The 20,178-nt window shown below is 41.2% G+C and overlaps 1 protein-coding gene across 21 annotated transcripts in view; it reads left to right on the forward strand.

Annotated features, from left to right (window-relative positions):
• The window catches only part of Psd3 (pleckstrin and Sec7 domain containing 3), a 557,293-nt gene that overhangs the window by 193,706 nt on the left and 343,409 nt on the right, over positions 1 to 20,178 (forward strand). For 2 of the 21 annotated variants that reach the window (XM_087588282.1, XM_087588295.1), the window contains exon 2: positions 5,077 to 5,267. The gene's annotated coding sequence lies outside the window, so the exon portion shown is untranslated. 21 annotated transcript variants of the gene reach the window in all.

A 20,178-nucleotide genomic window follows, 5' to 3' on the forward strand; every position in this document is an offset into this window, starting at 1 on the left:
TTTACTTTAATCCTACCATGCTGGCCTGGTCTACTTCCTGTCAGCTTCCTAGCTCTGTGGCCTTACCCGCCATCTTAGTCTCTCTCTGGCTCTTCTGTCTCCATCTGTGTGTGTCCCCCTCGACTCTCTCATGACAACCTCTCAAGTAAAATTGCCTCTCTCTTCCTTTCACCCAGGATCTCTCACTGGGACAGAGGTCCAGCCTTATTCTCTCCTGTTGAGCTCTTTATTAAGCAATCAGAAGTGACAGAGAACAATTTTTGCACAACATTGAGGTAGATTCTTAACAGTGCCTATGTCCAGGCAGCGACCAGATCTCTGGACACAGTACTCAGCATATGAATACACAGCGCATGAGACCAGCCCCCAACTGCCCTTCTTCTTAATATTCTTGTCACACAGAAGTTGAATTTCAACATGAGATTTGTAGGAGAAAAATTTAAACCATAGCTATACCTTTATTCAGTTTTTTTCTATTGGAGAGTTTGTTTTAAAAATGATTTTAAAATAGATTTATTTATTTTTATGTGTATAGGTGAGGTCTGGCATGTATGTATCTTACTTGTGCCTGTGTCTGTGGAGACTGTAAGAAGGCATGTGGTCCTGTGGAGTTTATAGTGACATGTAGTTGTGAACTGCCTGGTGTGAGTGTGGGGACCTGGAAACTCTGTAAGAGCAGCAAGTGCTCTTAACCACTGAACCATTTCTCCAGCCCTTCAAATGATTTTCATTGACAGTTTAAAGAAAGTATTTTATATGCACTGCAAATACTTTCCCAGTATAAGCTTTATAATGATTGATTATAGATTTTCCCTTACATAAATAGTGAAACTTACTTTCAGCTTTTCATTATAATATAATTCAATAATAATACTTATTTTTTTTTAGGAAACTTTTAAGACATGTAAGTGGTAGGTGAAAGTAAATATGCATTTTATTCCTGTAATTAGTGGATTATAAGAGACTTGATCTACATGATATGATCGAATGCCCATTTCCCAATAACCCATGATATTATTCATTATTTGAAAAATCTTGGCTCACCTACATTTCCTTGAGTATGTGTTAAGATTTAAATATTTTTGGCATACTTATTTGTAGTTAATATTTTTCTGTTTGCTGTTTGTGCTTTAAGGAGGATTTTGACCTTATGTACAATTTATAAAATTATTTATACATTGATATAACAGCAGAATGAACACACCTATTTTCCTATCACTAATAATATTAGATTAAAAGATGTTGGAAGTGTTTATGGAAAGGAATGTGTATTAGCTTACTTGATGAGCCAGTCTTAATGCTTCTTATCTGGTAATCTTTGGTTCAGTCTTAGAGATAATATACAAAAGGCTGTAGTAGATCATTTGACCTGCTAGTAGTTGTACATGGCAGTCATAGCCTATAATTGTTTTTTGGATAATTGCTCATGAAATCTTATTTATTTACATCTTTTATTATTAGTATTCTTTAATCTTCTTTTTTACAGTTCAGTTGTTGTCCCCCTCCCAGTCGGTCCACTCTCTGATTGTTCCTCACCCCATTCTTCCTCCCCCATCTCCAAGAGGATGTCACCCTGCACCTCACTAAACCTCCTCACTCCCTGGGGCCCCAAGTCTCTGGAGAGTTAGGTCCTTCTCTCTCACTGAGGCCAGAGCAGGCAGTCCTCTGCTGTCTATGTGTGGGGGCCTCATATCAGCTGGTGCAAGCTGCCTGGTTGGTAACTCAGTGTCTGAGAGATCTCGGGGGTCCAGGTTAGTTAAGATTGCTGGTCTTCCTATAGGGTTGCCCTCCTTCCTATAGGGTTGCCCTCCTTCTCAGCTTCTTCCAGCCTTTTCCTAATTCGACCACAGGGGTCTCCAGCTTTTGTCCATTGCTTGGGTGTAGATATCTGCATCTGACTTTTTCATCTGCTTGCTGGGCCTCTTGGAGGGCAGCCATGGTAGGCTCCCATCTGTGAGCACAGCATAGAATCAGGCTTGGAGCCTCAGCTTCAGGTGGATGCCTATAATCTTTCTGATTGACTTCTGTCATTCCTTCTTTAAGATAATTCAATCACATTTGCTACTAAGTTAGGTTGAGGTGGAACCTGTATTTTGGCAAAAAGAATGAGCATTTCAGAGAATGGCTACCTAGAAATAGTGTAATGTGATATTTGGAATGCTTGAGAAATTTGCTGCTCTTATATTTTGATTTTTCTACTTATTCCAGTAGGTATCTTGATGAGCCAATGTACTGGCTCGTTTTGTGGTCAACCTGACACAAGCTAGAGTCATGGGAGAGGAAGGAGCCTCAGTTGAGGAAACACTTCCATGAGATCCAGATGTAAGGCACTTTCTCAATCAGTGGGGGAAGACACTGCCCATTGTGGGTGGTGCCGTTCCTGGGCTGGTGGTCCTGAGTTCTATAAGGAAGCAGGCTGTGTAAGCCTTGTATTGCAAGACAGTAAGCAGCATATTCCAGGGCTTCTGCATCAGCTCCTGCCTCCAGGATTCTGCCCTGTCTGGGTTCCTGTCCTGACTTCCTTCAAAGATAAACAGTGATATGGAAGTGTAAGCCAAAGAAACCCTTTTTTCCCAAACTTGCTCTTTGGTCATGGTGTTTTGTCACAGCAGTAAAAACCTATGACAGCCAGTGACAGAGAAAATGGGTAGGGTATAGGCAAAGACCTTTTTCAAATTAACAGAGACCTTCTCCTCTTCCTCAGGCTTCAAGCTTTGCTTGCTACCTGTCACACACCCCAGGGAGAGAAGTTTCTGCTGGCCCTTTTGTCTTCTCCTCACTGGTACTTTCTCTTGATACCTTGGTGCTTGGGATGCCCCTCTCTCTAGTTGCCTAACGCCACGACAACAGGCCACGGTAACTGCTCTCCTTGCAGTCAAGGGAAAAAGACCTTCTAACTTTCCTTTCGCTGCAGCTGGTTGTTTTCAGTTAGCGCTGTGATCCAGCCTTTCTTTCCTCCCAGTTAAAACAAGGAAGTACTTTTCCGTACTCAAAACTGCAGGACCCACTGGGTGTCCTGACTCTCAGGCCTTCTGAGCTTTTATTCCAGTTTAAAGCAAACTGTCCCTTGACCACTGTTTCTCCAGTAGCACCCATTGTATCCTCTGTCCCCCTAGTCTGCTCTCTTTCTTTCCTTACTTGGAGTTTGATTGTTTATCCTCTTTCTAGAATGTACTATCCAGATGAGGGAAACTCCCCTTCTGCTCACTCCCATTTGTGTTCCCTTGGCCATAAGTATTTGTCAGATGGCCACAGGACTTGGTGATGGAAACCCTGATTTTATTTCTTAGAACTTCCTCTCCCTGGGCCATTCCCCTCTTGAAAGAAAGACATAGATTACATTTGGCCTTGTCTAGGAAGTTAACTCACTTCCAGGACATTCTGAAGCCCATCAGGTCCCAGGCACTGGGCCAAACAACAGCTCAGTATGAGTAGGTTATAGGTCGCTTTGAAGAAGTCTTTGGGAGCCTGTTCCTTCATTTACACCACCGACTTCCTCGGCCTTTCATGCAGATAACTGACAGCGAAGGGAAGCAACGGGTAGATAAGAAAAATTGATGATGGCGTTGTTGATTGTTGGTGTTTTACTCTTCTGAAGTTTCCACTTGTAGTGCAGGTGTTTTCTCAATGATGTCGCAGCCTGTGAAATAGAGGAGGAGCTGGGCTGGGTAGCTGTGGAGTTTACTTGCCAAATACCAGTGTGACCCCGAGTAAGGGACAGTAATCAGTGCTCAGACTGCTCATTCCTACCCTAGAGAAAGCCTTAGGGAAGTAACGTTTTGGCACACATTTTCTTTATGACCTGTAGCTGCTGTCTTCTGCTATGCTGCAGTGTTCACTCCTGCCTTACAGAGCAGTAGAGAAGTATCAGCTTCTTTTTTAGATGCAGCTTTTTGTATCCTTAAGGTTAGATCCACGATGAACTGAATTACTTCTCCCTAAAATTTGTAACATTGAAATCATAACTCAGTATATCAGCATTCCCAACTCATGGGTCGGGACTCCTTTGGGAGCCAAATGACCCTTTCACAGGGGTCAACTGAGACCACTGGAAAGCATAAATATTTACATTGTGATTCATAACAGTGGAAAAATTATAGTTATAAAGTAGCAGTGAATATAATTTTATGCTTGTGGGGGTCACTGCAACGTGAGGATCGGTACTAAAGTGTCACAGTGTGAGAGCCACTGCATTGTATAATCACTGTACTTGAAGATAAGGTTAAATGAGATGATTAGAACGGGGCAGCGAAGTAAAAACTTAAAGGTTCTTTAGAAAGTCAGTTATGTCAGATGGTGTTTTGCTGGGGCAAACACAAAAAGGAGCGTTTTGCTAAAATAGACACAGGTGAAAGAATGTTTCGCTAAGACAAACTCATGAAGGAACATTTGGCTGAAGCAGACACGAGTGAAAAGGCATTCTGCTAAAACAAGCACGTAAATGGTCACATGATAAAAGATTCTTTGCTAACAACATGCATATATTGGTCTGCCTTATGTTGCATAGTTGAGCTTGATTTGTTGCGACTCTATAGAGAGAAATATACCCCAAAACTTCTGGTGGTGGGCTACAGTTTCTTGCTGTTTCCACAGACTCAGGCTGATTGACAGTGATGTGGGCCAATACAGACTTGTGAAGTTTTGCTAAGACATACTCATATGCTGAGACAAGACACATGGTAAGGCAAGACTCATAGAGGACACACGATGCTTGGATGGAGTATAAATGGACTCAGCAGACTGTGAGGGGGCTTGCTGGTAGAGCAGCTCCACAATGCCTCATGATCTCACGTCTTTGTGAGAGAGGCATGGTGTCTTAGGGTTTTTCTGCTGTGCACAGGTACCAGGACCAAGGCAAGTCTTATAAAGGACAACATTTAATTGGGGCTGGCTTACATGTTTAGAAGTTCAGTCCATAATCATCAAGGCAGGAAGCATGCTGCATCCAGGCAGGCGTGGTGCAGGAGGAGCTGAGAGTTCTACATCTTCATCTGAAGGCTGCTAGAAGACTGGCTTCCAGGCAGCTAGGATGAGAATCTTAAGTCCATGCCCACAGTAACACACCTACTCCAACAGGGCCACACCTCCTCATAATGCTACTCCCTGGACCAAGCATATATAAACCATCAAATGCAGCGAAGAACCTCTGTCTTCTGGTCCAAATCCCTCCTGCTGACTCGTGCCTATTCAACGGAGGCCTGGCAGTTCCTGGTAGGTTGTGCCACTGCTGCTGCTATCCCAACACTACCTATTGAACTGCACTGCTGGTAAGTCTGTGAAGTGTTTACAAATGGATTGACCTGCCAGCACTGACCTATAATTTACTGCTAACTTCCTGACAGCACACATGAGATTTGTTCCAAAAACCATTTCTAAACAGGTCCAGTTCCTCTGTATTCCAATAACCTTTCTTTCCCAGTACCTCTGGTCAGAGGTGGGCTAGAAGGGAGGATAAAGCACTTAAAAACCAACATTGAAAGTAGAGTAAAAAGATGTAAAGACTACAGGCCAGTAATCCACCAGTGTGTTCTTCTAAGAAGAAGAGAAACTAGGAGTGCGAGTGCACAGAGGAAGGGTAGTGTGAGAACACAGCAGTTGTGAGGGAAGCCACTGAGGGCTGCTATCTGTGAGCCGAGAAGAGTGCCCTCACTGGAGGCCGCCTTGATGGTGGACTTGCAGCCCTTAGAACTGTGGGGAAAATGCCTCCTGCTTAGGCACCTTCCAAAGGCCCCATCTTTTGAATGTCATCACTGGGCTAGGGTTTCAACCCAAGAATTTTAGGCAATCTAAATATTTAGTCCCTTGAACTGTGTTCCTAGCCATGCCTTTTCCATATTTCAAAAGAAGGAATCCTGGTATTTTATTTTGTATCTTGTTACATTATTAGATTCCCTCAAGTTTTCAGAGGAATTAGGTATATTGAATTAAAGTCTGTTTAATTTCTACTCTTTGATTACATCTGTGTTCTTTTGAGCAAGAAAATGTGTATTGTTACTGAATATGACAGTTTATTATATCCTCTCCTTTGTTATATTTTCTATATTAAAATACTATTTTATTTAGAGAAAAACCAATCCCACTTGGTTTTTAAAAGCCCAAATTGGAAAGAAAAATCAATCTGTAAGAATATAAGTAAAGTAGGAGCCTAATCAATAGAGACACTATCTCTTTTTGCTCTTTTGAACAAACATCATTTTTAAAATTGAAATAAGTTTAGGAAATAAACTATCCATTTCTTATATTTAAGTCAGTAAGATCTATATCTCTTTTTCTGTTTAGTACAATACAGCCTTTCATATTGCATTTTTATGCTCAACTGTCTTATTGCATGGTTTTTTTAACTCTTGATATTATTATACAGACTAGAAAAGATCTTGCAAATAAAAACTGTCTTTCAAGTCCTGTATTGGCAGGAAGTACTTTTTTTGTTTTTTTTTTGGTGGTAGCCCCTTGTCCTCTATTAGAGTCCAGATGCTCTAACAAAATGTGAGAGGCGGGCTTAGCTTTCCTTCCCTGAAGTTAGTGCTTGCGTTTCCCTTTTCAGTTCTGTTATCAGATTGGGCATATCAGCTAATCAGGTCAGCTCTTCCATTTTCTCAGGTGATTGGTTCTAAGGACCGATGTGATGTGCCAATATCCAGATGACAGTATTAGAGCATGGAGGTGAGCATCCATTGTGGTACAGTATCGGGCACCAGTGGGTATAGCGGCTGCTCTGTGGTAGCACCTGTGTTCTATTCTGATGTTTCGCCCCACCCTGAGTTTGGGATTCTAGCTCTCTGTGGACAGTGAGTTACCTCAAACTTTACCAGCAGAAAACCACCCATTAAACTGGGCAGTTTCTTGGTTTTGATCAGGAACCTTAAAAGGGACAACCTTATTCAGAGTCATCCAGGAGGATCCTGGTGTTTATTCATCCCTGCCTAAACGCATATAAGGTTTGCATGTTCTCATTAAAGAGTGCACGCCCTTGGGCAGATAATTGTTGTTTATGTGGCAGTTAGAAATGATCTCTTCTCATCCTTAACTGTTTAACTCTCAAAGTACTACCCTAGGGAAGAATTTTCTACCCTTTCAAAGTGGGCACTGACTGTTCTGCGAAGGCAGGCAGGCAGGCAGGAGGCATGCTAGGATGCTGTCAGGTAGGACACAGGACATGTTTTAAAGGTCTAACTAGGAATCCTGCAGCTCGTATGTAATCCAATAGCAAATGTCAGAAAAAAGGTTGGTTTGCCAGTGGTTGGGCAGTTATTTTGGGGAAGTGAGGTTGTTTTTGTTTGTTTCCCTTTGCTACCTGCCATACATTTCCCACTCCCAAAGGCCATACGGTTAATGAATAATCACTTGTAGGTTATTTTAGAATAGGGATTCTAGATGACCAGCCCGTGGTGGTGATTGTTTGAATGAGAACAATGCACTTAGATATGTATCGTCTGTCGTAGAAATAATGTTTACAGTTTTCATATAACATTTATTGTCTAGTAAAAGTGTTCTCAGCACCAGACTATTTTGATTAGTTATAATTGACTGGAAGCAGTTTTCTGAGCTAGGACTTTTACTTATTGGATTAACTAGGAGGCAGTTGTCACTGAGATCAGTGGCCCCCAGAACCCAGGAGCAGGGCACAGTACCTCACAAAGGGAACAGTGAGTCGATTACCTCTTTCCAGGGATAGTCTTCCCAAACGGGAGAACAGGAAGGTCCTCATACTCTGCAGTTTCAGGAGCAGGAGGGACATGGATATAGGTTCCTATTTATTCCTAAGCCGAGAACTGTTAGTGTCTAAGAATGGGGAGTTAGTGTCTGGAACAATTCACTGCTGTTTGCTGAGTTCCTTAAAGGTGTAGAGCTAAGTTTGGTGGTTGTTTGTTTGTTTTAATTTCTCCTCCTCCTCCCCCTCATCTTCCTCCTCTTTCTTCTCTTCTTTCCTCCTCCTTTCTCCTCTTCCTCCTTCTCCATTTCCTTTTCCTCCTCCATGTCCTCCTTCTCCTCCCTCTCCTCCATCTCCCCCACCTCCTCCTTCTTCTCCTGCCTCTCCTCCCATCTCTGTTTTCTTTCCCTCCTCCTCTCACTCCTTTCTCCTTCATTGTCTTTTTCTTGTTCATCTTCTTGCTTCACTGGGACAGAGTTTCGCTTTGTAGCCCAGGCTTTGCTTTGACCTTGTGTAGACTAGACTGAACTCACACTCTTTATTCTATGACCTCTGCCTCCTGGTGCCTTAGGCTTAGATTTTTCTCCAGCCTCTTGCCAAACATCTTTGTTGTTGGAAGTGCTTATCCTTATATCTTGGAGGATTTATTTGTATGCGTCTCCCACACCTCATCTTAATTTTGAGGTTGAGCAAATGATTTCCCCCACAATCTGCATATCATCTTTATACACCTCTAATGCTCGCAGGCTGGAGGTCAGTCAGCGTTGAGCATCTTCCTTGATCACTTTACGCATGAATTTTTGAGACATGGTTTCTCACTGAACCTGTAGCTCATGGATTCAGCTAGGCTGGCCGTGGGGCTCTAGGGGTCTGCTGTCTATTCATCCTTAGAGTTAGCTTTGTGTATGTGCAGGAAGCTTTTATGTATATGGCTCCAGGAATCTGAACTCCAGGCTTCATGCTTGTATGACAGTCTATTAACTAAGCCATTTCTCTTCTAGCCCCTAACATAGATTTTAAATGACTGTCTATTCAAACGGAGTGCCAAGGAAATTTTCCTATAGGCCAAAACCCAATGGGTCTCTCTTTGGCAACCTTCCTCTTAATGCTAAGAACTTGAAGAGACTGTGTTTTAGAAGCACAGTCATAGTCCTAAATGGTTTCATGAAGTCTAGGGCAGTTTTTAGTTTTTTTATTATTATGACAAATTCCCAAGAGAAACAAACTAAAAGGAGGGAAGCTTTATTTTGACTCACAGCATGTGGAGTTTTATTCCATGGCAGGCTAATGCCATGTTTCTGGGTTTTTGGCAAAGCATGAACTCACAGTAGAAGGATATGCCAGAGGAAACTTGCTTACTTCATGATGCGCGTGTCCATGCTCGTGTGCACACATAAACACACACACACACATACACACACACACACACACACACACACACACACACACACACACACAGGTCTATGGTGGTTAGCTTTTTCCTTTGTAAAATTGTATCCCTCAGCTACAGGCCCGCATGCCAGTTGTTTCTGCAGATATCCTCAAAGATATATGGAAGAATGTGTCTTATTAATCTTCGAGGTATTTCTCTTCTAGTCAGGCTGATGGTTAAGATTAGCCATCATAGGAAGTATGCATTTTTAAAAATTACTTTGACAGATCATTATAGACTTTGAAGACTGAGAAATGAGACTGACAATATAGTATGTAGAGCCTTACTGAAATCCATCTCACCTCAGAGGCATTTTCTTTAAAGTGGCCTACTGTAGTCAACAGTTTATGAGATGTCTGTCAATTTTTGCGTAACTATAGGCTTGCGTGCTGGTAGTTAGTACTGGGGAGAGTTATGCAGCCTATTTTCCATCTTATAAAGGGGATTAAAATGCTTGCTGCCCACTCCTCTCATGGGGTGCTCTAAGGATTAATGAGATCATGCTAGCAATGTTCCTTAAACTCGGTGGCAGGACTGGGTATGAGGAACCCCAGGTGTTATATTACTAGGAGTTTTGGGTTTTACTCTACTATTAAGTTTCCATTTATTTTGCTCACACGTTGTTTTGGACAATAAAGCAAAAAGCTATATTAAACCTGAGGCCCATCTAGTGGGAGTAATAATATTCATGTGTCAAAATGGAGGAGTCAGCCTATTGCTTCACATGTTTTAACTTCCATTCATTGCAAAAAAAAAAATCACACAGACTTGACTGGTGGAAGTAGAGACCTCTTCTGTAGTTCATAGAGTCTTCTTGTGTCCAGTCAGTACTTTAATAAGCCGTAAGTCTTAAAGTGTCTAAATCAAATGGTAAATTGTCGTTTTGGCAATTTAATATATGCGCATTCTCATCTGAGGGTAAGATGCCTTCTGTCATATGCACTGAGGTACTGGGATGTGAGAGGAAAAGGCTGCTGGCAGAGCTTGTGGTCCCTCTGTGAAGAGTCCCATGAGGGGCTGCTGGTTCCTGAAGGATACAACCCTCTGCCCATAGGCAGGGCTTTCCCTGAATCGATGTCCAGTCTATGTCTCGCTGTGTCCAGTCCATTCTCAGAAAAAGCTACTGAGGAAACCAATCCATTTGTTGTTTGTTAGTTTGCTTGGTCATCTCTTACAGTTGAAAATATGGCAATCTCTAGGTCCTGAAAGAAAGTGATAACTCTGATGGTTTGAGAAGACAAAGGGTCAAGTAGAGACAGCTCTGAACATTCGATCACCCCTCCTGGTTAATGATATTTGGAGTCTTGTGAAAATTATTACTTCTGGAATAAGAGTCACTTTGAGGTTCATGCTGATATGACCTGCATGTACTTCAGACCATGGAGTATCAGCTGTGTATCATGTGGAGACTTGTCATATTGACTTACACAAGATCTCTTGAGCCTCTTAGGAGACAGCTATATCAGGCTCCTGTCAGCATGTACTTCTTGGCTTCATCAATATTGTCTAGGTTTGGTGGCTGTATATATATGGGCTGGATCCCCAGGTGGGGCAGGCTCTGAATGGTCATTTTTTCAGTCTCTGCTCCAAACTTTGTCTCTGTATCTCCTCCTATGAATAATTTTATTCCCCCTTTTTAAGAAGGATTGAAGCATCTGTACTTTGGTCGTCCTTCTTCTTGAGCTTCAAGTGGTCTGTGGGTTGTATCTTGGGTAATCTGAGCTTTTGGGCCAATATCCACTTATCAGTGAGTGCATACCATGTGTGGTTTTTTTGTGATTGGGTTACCTCATGGAACTGAGAACTGGGTCCCCATTGAAGGAGTTGGAGAAAGGATTAAAGGAGCTAAAGAGGCTTGCAACTCCATAAGAACAACAATATGAACCAACCAGAGCTCTCATGGATTAAATCACTACCCAAAAAGTATGCATGGACAGACCCATGGCTCCAGCTACAGAATGGAGGGTAGCCTTGGGTGGGCAGAGGGTAGCCTTGTTGGGCACCAATGGGAGGAGAAGGCCTTGGTCCTGCCAAGGTTGGACCCCCAGTGTAGGGGAATGTCAGGTTGGGGAGGTGGGGAGGGGGAATGGTTGGGGAGGGGGAATACTCTCATTAAAGAAGAGAGGGGATGGGATAGGGGGCTTATGGACAGGAAACCAGGAAAGGGAATAACATTTGAAATGCAAATAAAAAACTCCAATTTAAAAAGGAAATATATATTCATATAAAACATTCAAAACCCAAGGCCCTGGGTTCGGTCCCCATCTCTGAAAAAAAAAAAAAAAAGAACCAAAAAAAAAAAATTAAAAAAAAAAAAAAAGAAGTGTAAGGATAGGTGTGTGTAGTACTAACATTATAAGAGTAGCGATTAAAAGGTGAACACATGATTAGAACCAAGATCTGTGGTGAAAGGGTTGATAATTGAAATTCTTAGAGCCAGAGATCCTTATTCAGATGGGAGAGGGAAGACAAAAGCTAGCCATGTGACAAAGCTTCCAATTTACAATTCCCTAAAAGACACATTCTCATACCTACAGGACCAATCGCTCCACATGGCCTACCTCATTAACATCCTGCCACTGCCCAGTAGGGCCCAAGCCTGTAATACATAGGATTCCTGAGAGACATACAGCACACAGAAATGTTCAGAAAGACATTTGTGAATGACCTATGAATGAAGCTATTGTAATAGATAACAGCAAAGTTTAAAATAATGTTGATATTCAGGATGGCAATTGGGGTGGGGAGGAGGAAATTAGATGGAAAGAAACTAATTCCGAACTTTTCTTTTTATTCCAGAGGAAGAGAATACCTAATTGTTAACATATTCTAAGCAATGAGTTGGGGAGTTAGGCACATTTAAAAATAGCAGTTTAAAATGAATGAGCCTTTGTATGAGCTGAGGCTTAATAAAGAATAAAGTAGTCATGAAAATTGTATTTTAGTACACTATTTTAACCTTTGGATTTTAAACAACATTTGAGAGTCGTGAAAGAAAAAGAAAAAGAAAAAGTCTGACCCCAAAGCAACACAAATGATTGAAACTCTGCATCAGGGGGTATAACCTGTGAAGCAGTCTTGGTTCCCTTATTTATAGTGTTATGCTTTCTTTGAGTTTTATAATAAGCAACAGGGGTTATAAAATAGAAAGCTCTGACTTGGAATGAGTTGAGAGTCCATGTAGACACAGGAATCTTTGTGTCTCTCTGCAGAAAAGTAATTCAGAGCCTCTCAGGACATTTTAGGGGCTTTGGAGATCAAGGGACGCCCTGCCTAGGGAGGTCAAGAATAGCCCAGGAGGTAACTCTAAGGAAATGATCATTGCCTGTTCTGAGAACTAAAACCAAAAAACTAATAAGGATTCTGGACTATAAGAAATGTTGTGTGGAAAATTAAAAATAATTAAGTCGGGCCTATTTTATTCAATGTTTTCTCTAAATATGTAGACATATTTGTTGCCTGCTCAAACTGGTATTTCTTCCCTCTGAACTGAACTTCTGAGGAAGTTGGGCCTATAAGGAATCCATAAGTAATTTACCTGAAGCGTGTACCATCTGCCACAGAGCGGCAGCAAGCAGAAAGCACAGTGTGGATAATCAACAGGAACAACACATTTGTGGGGTAGGCCATGCTTTTCTCTTCCTTGGGCTTCTGATATGTTTGTTTCATGTTTCAAAACTATATACTGTGTATTTTCGACTGAAAGTTGGGGCTAAGGAGATGGGTCTGTGGATGAAGTGCTTGGACCTACTAGGGTGCAGAATGGAGTTTAGATCCCTAGAATTTCCATAACAGCTGGGCAGGTGTTGTAGCCACCTGGTATTGGGAAGTCCTCGTACTTGGGAAGCAGAGACAGGGATCTCCAGGGCAAGCTGGCTAGGTAGACAACTAGAATCAGCGAGTTCCTTAATCAGTGAGAAACCTTGCCTCAGTAAGTAAAGGTAGAGAGGAATCAACGAAGAAACCTAATATCAAGTTAGAGCTTCCATTCCCCTAGACCCCCACATCTGCACACATATATGGATGTGTGTATTCACAAAGGTATCACACAGGCACGCATGCACACACACTTACACACGTACACACACACATGCATACACGGAAAGCGATAAGCCTTAATGCCATTTTGAACTTTTGTATACCAGCAATTCATTATTTATTCTAGAAACTCCTTGACCATTCCTTTCCTTCATTTTCCAGTTTTTTTCTTCCTCTCTGAACTATGCTTTATAATAGAAATTCTTGTGCATGATAAGATGTAGTTAAGGAACCAGTCAGTGGTTTTAGTTTTTGAATGTTTTCTAGATGGACTCTCCTTTTGGAATAAATTTGAGGAAGAGATACTAGTTGGCAACATTGATGCTTTTTATTTAGTTACTGCTAGACAAGTATACAGAAAAGACCCCACTAGGTTTGTAAGTGAGAATTCATAGCACAGGGAACCCAGTGAGGCTCTTGTATGTGCATGAGACAAGTCGTAAGGGAAGTTTTAGTTTTAAAGGAAGAAATCAAGAGGGGACATTTTTTATGATAGTAGACCAGACTACACATGGTGTCCAAGCCTATCTCTTCAGTGATCATGGCATGTTGTTGGTCTGATATGACTGTCAACTTTTAGGTATTTCCTTGCCTGTGAGATAGCTGTGATAAGAGGAAGTAGACAAGTGATAATAGATTTCAGGTGGTTGTAAAGACTGATGTAAATGATGGCATATTGAGCTTTAGCTGTCAACTTGATGTAAACAAGAGTCACTTGGGAAGAGAGAACCTCAGTTGGGGAATTGCATCCCGCAGGTTGACCTGTGGACATATCTGTGGGGCATTTTCTTGATCGGTAATTACTTCCCATCCCACCATGGGAAGTACCCTCCTAGGCAGGAGGGCCTCAGTGCTGTAAGAAAGGTAGATAAGCAGGCAAGGAGGTAGAGGCCAGAAGGAGAAAGCCAGTAAGCAGCATTTCTCTGTGGTTTCACGTTAAGCTCTTGCCTTAAGCTCATGCATTGGATGCCCTGGATGGTAAGGTGAAGTAAACCTTTTCCTCCCCAAGTTGCTCTTGGGCTTATGGCGATCATCCCAGCCACACAAGACAACCTAGCACAGACAGTGGCCTTCTGAGCACAGTCCCTGACTTATACAGTATTGTAATCAAGCATGCTGTTCTGAAAAACACTTTTTGAAAATCTAAAGCGAACAGTTAGGATATAGTTTAGGCAGGTTGAGACACTTCGGGCAACGGATGAAATAGAAGCATCAGGTCGATAGTTATGTGGACCAACTCCAAGTCTTTTGAATATATTTTTAGCGAGTCAAAGAGGACAGGCATAGCAGTAGGGGTGCCTTAACAACTCAGTTCGCAGTTTGGCTTCTTTTTTCTAAAGGAAAAAGCAGCTCCCTGTTGTGTGCCTGTATTATTGTATATTCCCACATTGAAGCAAACAGCACATTTGTAAGATTATTAGATTTGTTTGTTTGTTTGTTTGTTTGTGCACAGTGACTTTATGGACGTCAGATGACGACTTGCAGGAGTCAGTTTTTCTACCTTATGGGCCCTAGGCTTGGGTTCAGAGTTTAGAGTCACACAGCCATCTTAGGGACCCTAACAAACTTAATGTTGGAAATAAATGAAAGGAGCCCACAGTAATCATGGCAAGGTTTTAAGCATCACAGTTGACTAAGCTCATTTGAAATATAAATTATCCATAAAGTGAATGTTGTCACGAGTTTAATAATGGCTTTATCAGGAAAGCAAGTCAGTTATTAGAGGTGTTCAGACCTGGCTAAATGGAACGCATGCTGTGGAGTGGAAGGAGTGTGCACTGCTGACTATTACTTGGGAATCTTTCTGTTGGATAGTAGATATGATTGGTTATGGTATGTGCTAAGAAGTAGCAAAATGCCTGCATGATCATTTTAAAGACTTCTATATGAGAATATTCATAACTGGACGGTTTTTTTAAAAAAAGAAAATAGTTATTTTATTTTTGGTTTTGTGTGTGTGTGTGTGTGTGTGTGTGTGTGTTTGTGTGTGTGAGTATGCGTGCGTGCGTGTGTGTCCTTGGACATGAATTGCAGGTGTCCGCAGAGGCTGGAGGCAGAGGCTGGGGCAACAGACCCTAAAGGAGCTGGAGTTACAGGAAGTTGTAAGTGGGTTCTGGGAACTGAACTAGATTCCACTGCAAGAGTAACACTCGCTCTTGGCTGCCGAGTTATCTCTCTAGCTCCCTGGTTTTCTGCCTGTGTCTTCAGATAGTTTCAAGTACAGCTTCTATTCTCCCCTTTTGTTTGACAGTAGATTCTTAAATATTGAATTGACTAAGTACAAAAAGCCATTTTTTAGTTGTGTAGTTTATACTTCAAATTTAACTGAATTTCCTGTTTTGCTGAATTTATGTACTTTTCATTAGAGTTGTAAAATGCTTATTACATTTCTCTTTAACTTTTTTTAAGTTTATTTATTCTTTTATGTTATGAGTGCACTGTAGCTGTCTTCAGACACACCAGAAGAGGGCACGGGATCCCATTACAGATGGTTGTGAGCCACCATGTGGTTGCTGGGAATTAACTCAGAACCTTTAGAAGAGTAGTCAGTGCTCTTAACCACTGAGCCATTCTTCCAGACCCTAATGTATTCTTTGTACTTTAAAGTTTTATACTTTTTGTAAACAACCCCCCCACCCCACCTCCGTATTTTTAGCTCCTTAAATTGTCTTTATTAGTTAATCTTAGAAGTTTGAATAGGATTGAGTTAAGATATGTTAATCAGATTATAAAATTACTTTTTTTTTTTATCTTTAACACTACTGATGTGGATTGGACAGGGCCTCTCGTATGTCAGATAGCCACCCTTCCGCTGTGCTGTCTTTCTGGTCCCATCAGACTATCCTGTGCGCTTTGTCCCTACGCATCCTTTAATTCATGCTCCTAGCTGGAGCACCACTTAGAGCACTCATGGATTTTCTACTTTCCTTATTTACTTCATTCATTTCCTTGTTTACTTCATTCATTTCTTTTATGGGACTGCTTCCCATTATGTTATGACTTTCGCTTTAATTCATGGCTCTGACATTCAAAAAACCCCTTTCCAAATCACCTTTTAGTAGTGTTCTCGTGTTCTCTATTGTTGCTTCTCTTTGATCTTCTCTATGATGCTTATTTCTTGGATTCTAGTCAGATACAACACTGATTGTTAACCTTTAGAAAGCAGCTCTTTAATCATGCTTTTCCTTAATTAAAACTCCTTACCTGTCTGGGACCATACTCCACATCCTGACACTGATAATTTTAAAAATCAAATAATAATTGAACAACATTTTTGTTGAGGTGATTTATACTTGTTGTCTACTTTACCTTGATGGGGGAAACACTTATTGGTATGAGAGATATCCCAAATGTCAAGTGCAAGAGTAGCAGTAGTGTTAAGTTATATGTGTATCCCAAGAGACAGGCAAACTCATACATGTTGTCTATGAGGACAGAGTTTTTGAGTTAGTCAGATGTGGTGTACACACCCATAATCCTAGCACCTATGCTACATAGCAGGTTCAAGACCAGCATGGGTTACAGTGTATGAGAACTTGTCTCAGAAATCCTTTACAAAAGTACTGATGATTAGCGATGCAGTCTAACTTGTCTGCCATTGTTTCTAGATTAAGTACTGTATTACGAAGAGCAAAGTGGAAAGACAGGTTGGTGTTGTCAGAATCATCACTGACAGATGAGTACAGTTGTTTAGAATAATGGAACAATGTGAAAACAATGGAGAAGAGGGAGGGTTGGGGAATGATTTGATAGCGACTGATACAGAATTAGAATTAGCCACTGGTTATTTGTCTAGCCTTTTCTTCCTCCTCCTCTTCCTCTTCTTCCTCCTCTTCTTCCTCCTCCTCCCCCCTCCTCCTCCTCTTCCTCTTCCTCTTCCCCCCTCCCTCCTTCCTCCTCTTCCTCTTTTTTTTTTGTCTCTGTTCTTGGGCTGGGGGATTGGCTTTGCTGTGATGCTGTAGTTGAGTGTTTGCTGAGTCTTTTTGAGGCCCTGGGATTGATCCTGACATTGAAAACAAAGAAAGAGACAAACGAGATATAGTAAATTGGATCTAGACTGTATAGAACTAGATTAGGATTCTTGTGTGTCATAGCCTAGGACCCATTGGGGTTTAAATGTCTTGAATATAGAATGATTTAATTTAATTTTAATTTTAATTTAATTTTGTTGTTGAAATCTTACTTCATGGATTATTTATTTGGAATTCTTGGGACTTCTGAATTTGGAAGTTTGGAAGGGAATGTACATGAAATACAGTGAAATTATCTGCAATAAATTTTAAAGGAATCATCTTTCTAGAAATGGGTCAATTAGGGTTAGGGTTAGGGTTAGGGTTAGGAAAAAGAAACAAAAAAAAAATAAAATAGAAATGGGTCAAGCGTCATCATTAAATACTCTTGATATTGGCTGTGTGTACTGCTTTGTGGAGACCTGAAGTCGAACTCTGGTGCTCCCCAGTGCCTTCGACCTTTTACTTTTGAGACCGGGTCTACCTCTGGTACCTAAGGCTGCCCAGTTAAGGTAGACTGGGTGACCAGATGTCTCCTCCTCTGCACGTGGATTACAAGTGTATATTGTTATGTTTGGCCTTCTGGGGGTGAGTGGGGTGCTGGGGATTGACCTTAGGTAGTCATGGCCCATATTCTGGCTTCACATAGTACATACAAGACAGAGATTGATAGGAACTTTAAAATTAGATTCTAATAGATGCTTGAGGACATTGAAAGTGCCTTCGCAAAGACTCACCTTTCAAGCACAGGACACTTGGATTTGCTGTAATGCTGTCTGCACTCTTCCTCCCTCCTCACAGGAGTTGGTCATGACCTTGGTGATCTCATAAGCTTTGGAAGCAGTGACTTCCTGCTAGAAAGCCTTCTGAGAACCTTGGGAGGAGAGGATGCTGGCAAAACGCCCGAGATCAGAATTGAGCTCAGCCTTCCTAAGTTACTCCTGTCCTTTCAGTTTTTGCTATATCTTCCTTTCCAGGCCCTAATGTAATGACTGAGAGAGTTCCAGAAATGCTGGCTTCTTCCTGTCAGTGTTCCAACAGTAATGGTGACTGGAAGGGACACAGAGTGAATTAGCCACTAGTTATCTGTCAAGGCTGTTTTCCCCTTTGTCTGCATTTCCCTGGATAGAGTTAGTGTCTCACATTTTGAATAACCACCTTTCTTTTCTGTATGTATTCACTCTCTGTCTGAAGTGTGTTCAGATGATGTATGCTCCAAGAACTGGTAGTCACTGCTTACTGAATTTGAATGAGTTAGGCTTAATGAGTTTGAGAGGGTTAATAACGCTTGGTTCCTCTATGTCACTTTAATGACAAGATCTATAACTAGGCCTTCGGTTGCCATGAAATAGTGATAAGACAGCACCCATCAGCTTTGAGCTATGGTTTCAGCTGAATGTGCCAGGGAGGATAGGAGGTAGGAAGAATAAAACTCACAATCCATTTGCTCCTATCTGCTAATTTTCAGTTCCATTACCCCTTTCATTCAGTTGGCTACTATGATCCAAAGCTTATTTGTGATACCTATTTCTTTAGTATAACCACATGTTTTTTACTATTTCAAATCTGTTTCGTGGACCAATAGCATCAGCATTGCTAAATATTTTTAGAAGTATTGCTAAAAAGCTTGTTAAAATGCAGCCCTAGGTTCTACCCCAGACCTGTTGAATCATGACTAGGAGGATTTCAGCAAGATTTGCAAGCACATCGAAACAGCCTGATATGCTTCATTTTCCTCAGCCTCTCTGTCCGTGCTCATTCTGAGCTAGCCCACTTCTTTTCTGAAGCTGCACTGAACTTTTCCAGTGGACGGTACTGCTTTCCCACAACTCCCCTTCTCTCTAACTTCTTCTCACTTTCCTTCTCCCATTCCTTTCACTTAGTTTATTAGATGCTTAAAATGTACCAAGAGCTGTGACTGGACTTGAGATTAAAACATGTATGACCATAGCTCATGGGCCACCACTGGTCAGACAGTTTCCAAATATAAAGACTTGAGTCTTATGTGTATGTTTTCTTCCATTTTATCAAATTCCACTTCCTGGAGATTTTCTTAAACTAACAATTAGAACAGAACATAAAGAAATATTCTAAAGGCAAATCACTGCAACATCCCTAATAATAGTGAAAAAGTAAGTTGCCATGGCAAAAGTTATTTAAGTTTATGTATATGGAATAGTAAAAATATGTCAGTGTTAAAAATAATGTTATTACAATAAAGTTACTGAATTTCAAGGGAATAAATATGCAAACTAAGTTATTGAGATAAATATATAAAATATATAAATTAAGGAATTTCAAAGTATAAAGGTAGCAGTAATAATGACAGCAGCAAGTAGTCAGGTACGTTCAGTGGTCTAGGCTCTTTTTGGTATCTTTTCTTATCCATACAAAGCTTGTAACTGGACTGTAAAAAGTAAAAGTAATATTAAAAAACAGAATGAAGAAAAAGAAAAGTAATATAAAAATGCATGCACGGAGTTAGTTTCCTGTGACTAAGACAATGAGGAAGGACATTCTAGATTATAGATGGCATGAGGGGTGGGGTTTTGTCCGAGATGGAGTGTCAGAAGTGGAGTAGATGCACGCTGTGAAAGTGGCTTGAGACCTTTATCTTGGACATAGAAGCAGTTGGAAAATTTCAGTGTGGAAAAGGAAGGCTTTAGAAATCCTCAAGGCTGGGACAAAGTTTGTAAAAAGATGGGCTCACTGTGGCCTCAGAGGTTCAGGTGTGCAATAACGGTCACGATCAGAGCGGGGGAGATGGCTGGGAGGGAGTGCAGCGGGCACAGTGACTGTCTCTGGGTTCTTGATTGTTCCTGGAGTAGAGGACTATGTTAGAGAGGCACTAGAGCGATGAGACTGACGTTCTAGAAGACTGGTTAGGAGTGGAAGGGAGAGAGAAGACAGTATGTAGATGCGTGTGCATGTGTTAGGATTCTGTAGCAAAATGAGGAGTATACAGAGCCTGCCCTTAGAAGTTTCATTCTCAATGGTTTTAGTAACCTATGGTTGACCACGGTCTGAAAACATTAAGTGGGAAATTC

Source organism: Rattus norvegicus, chromosome 16 (genome assembly GCF_021556685.1).
Source record: "Rattus norvegicus strain SHRSP/BbbUtx chromosome 16, alternate assembly SHRSP_T2T, whole genome shotgun sequence".
Lineage (NCBI taxonomy): Eukaryota > Metazoa > Chordata > Mammalia > Rodentia > Muridae > Rattus > Rattus norvegicus.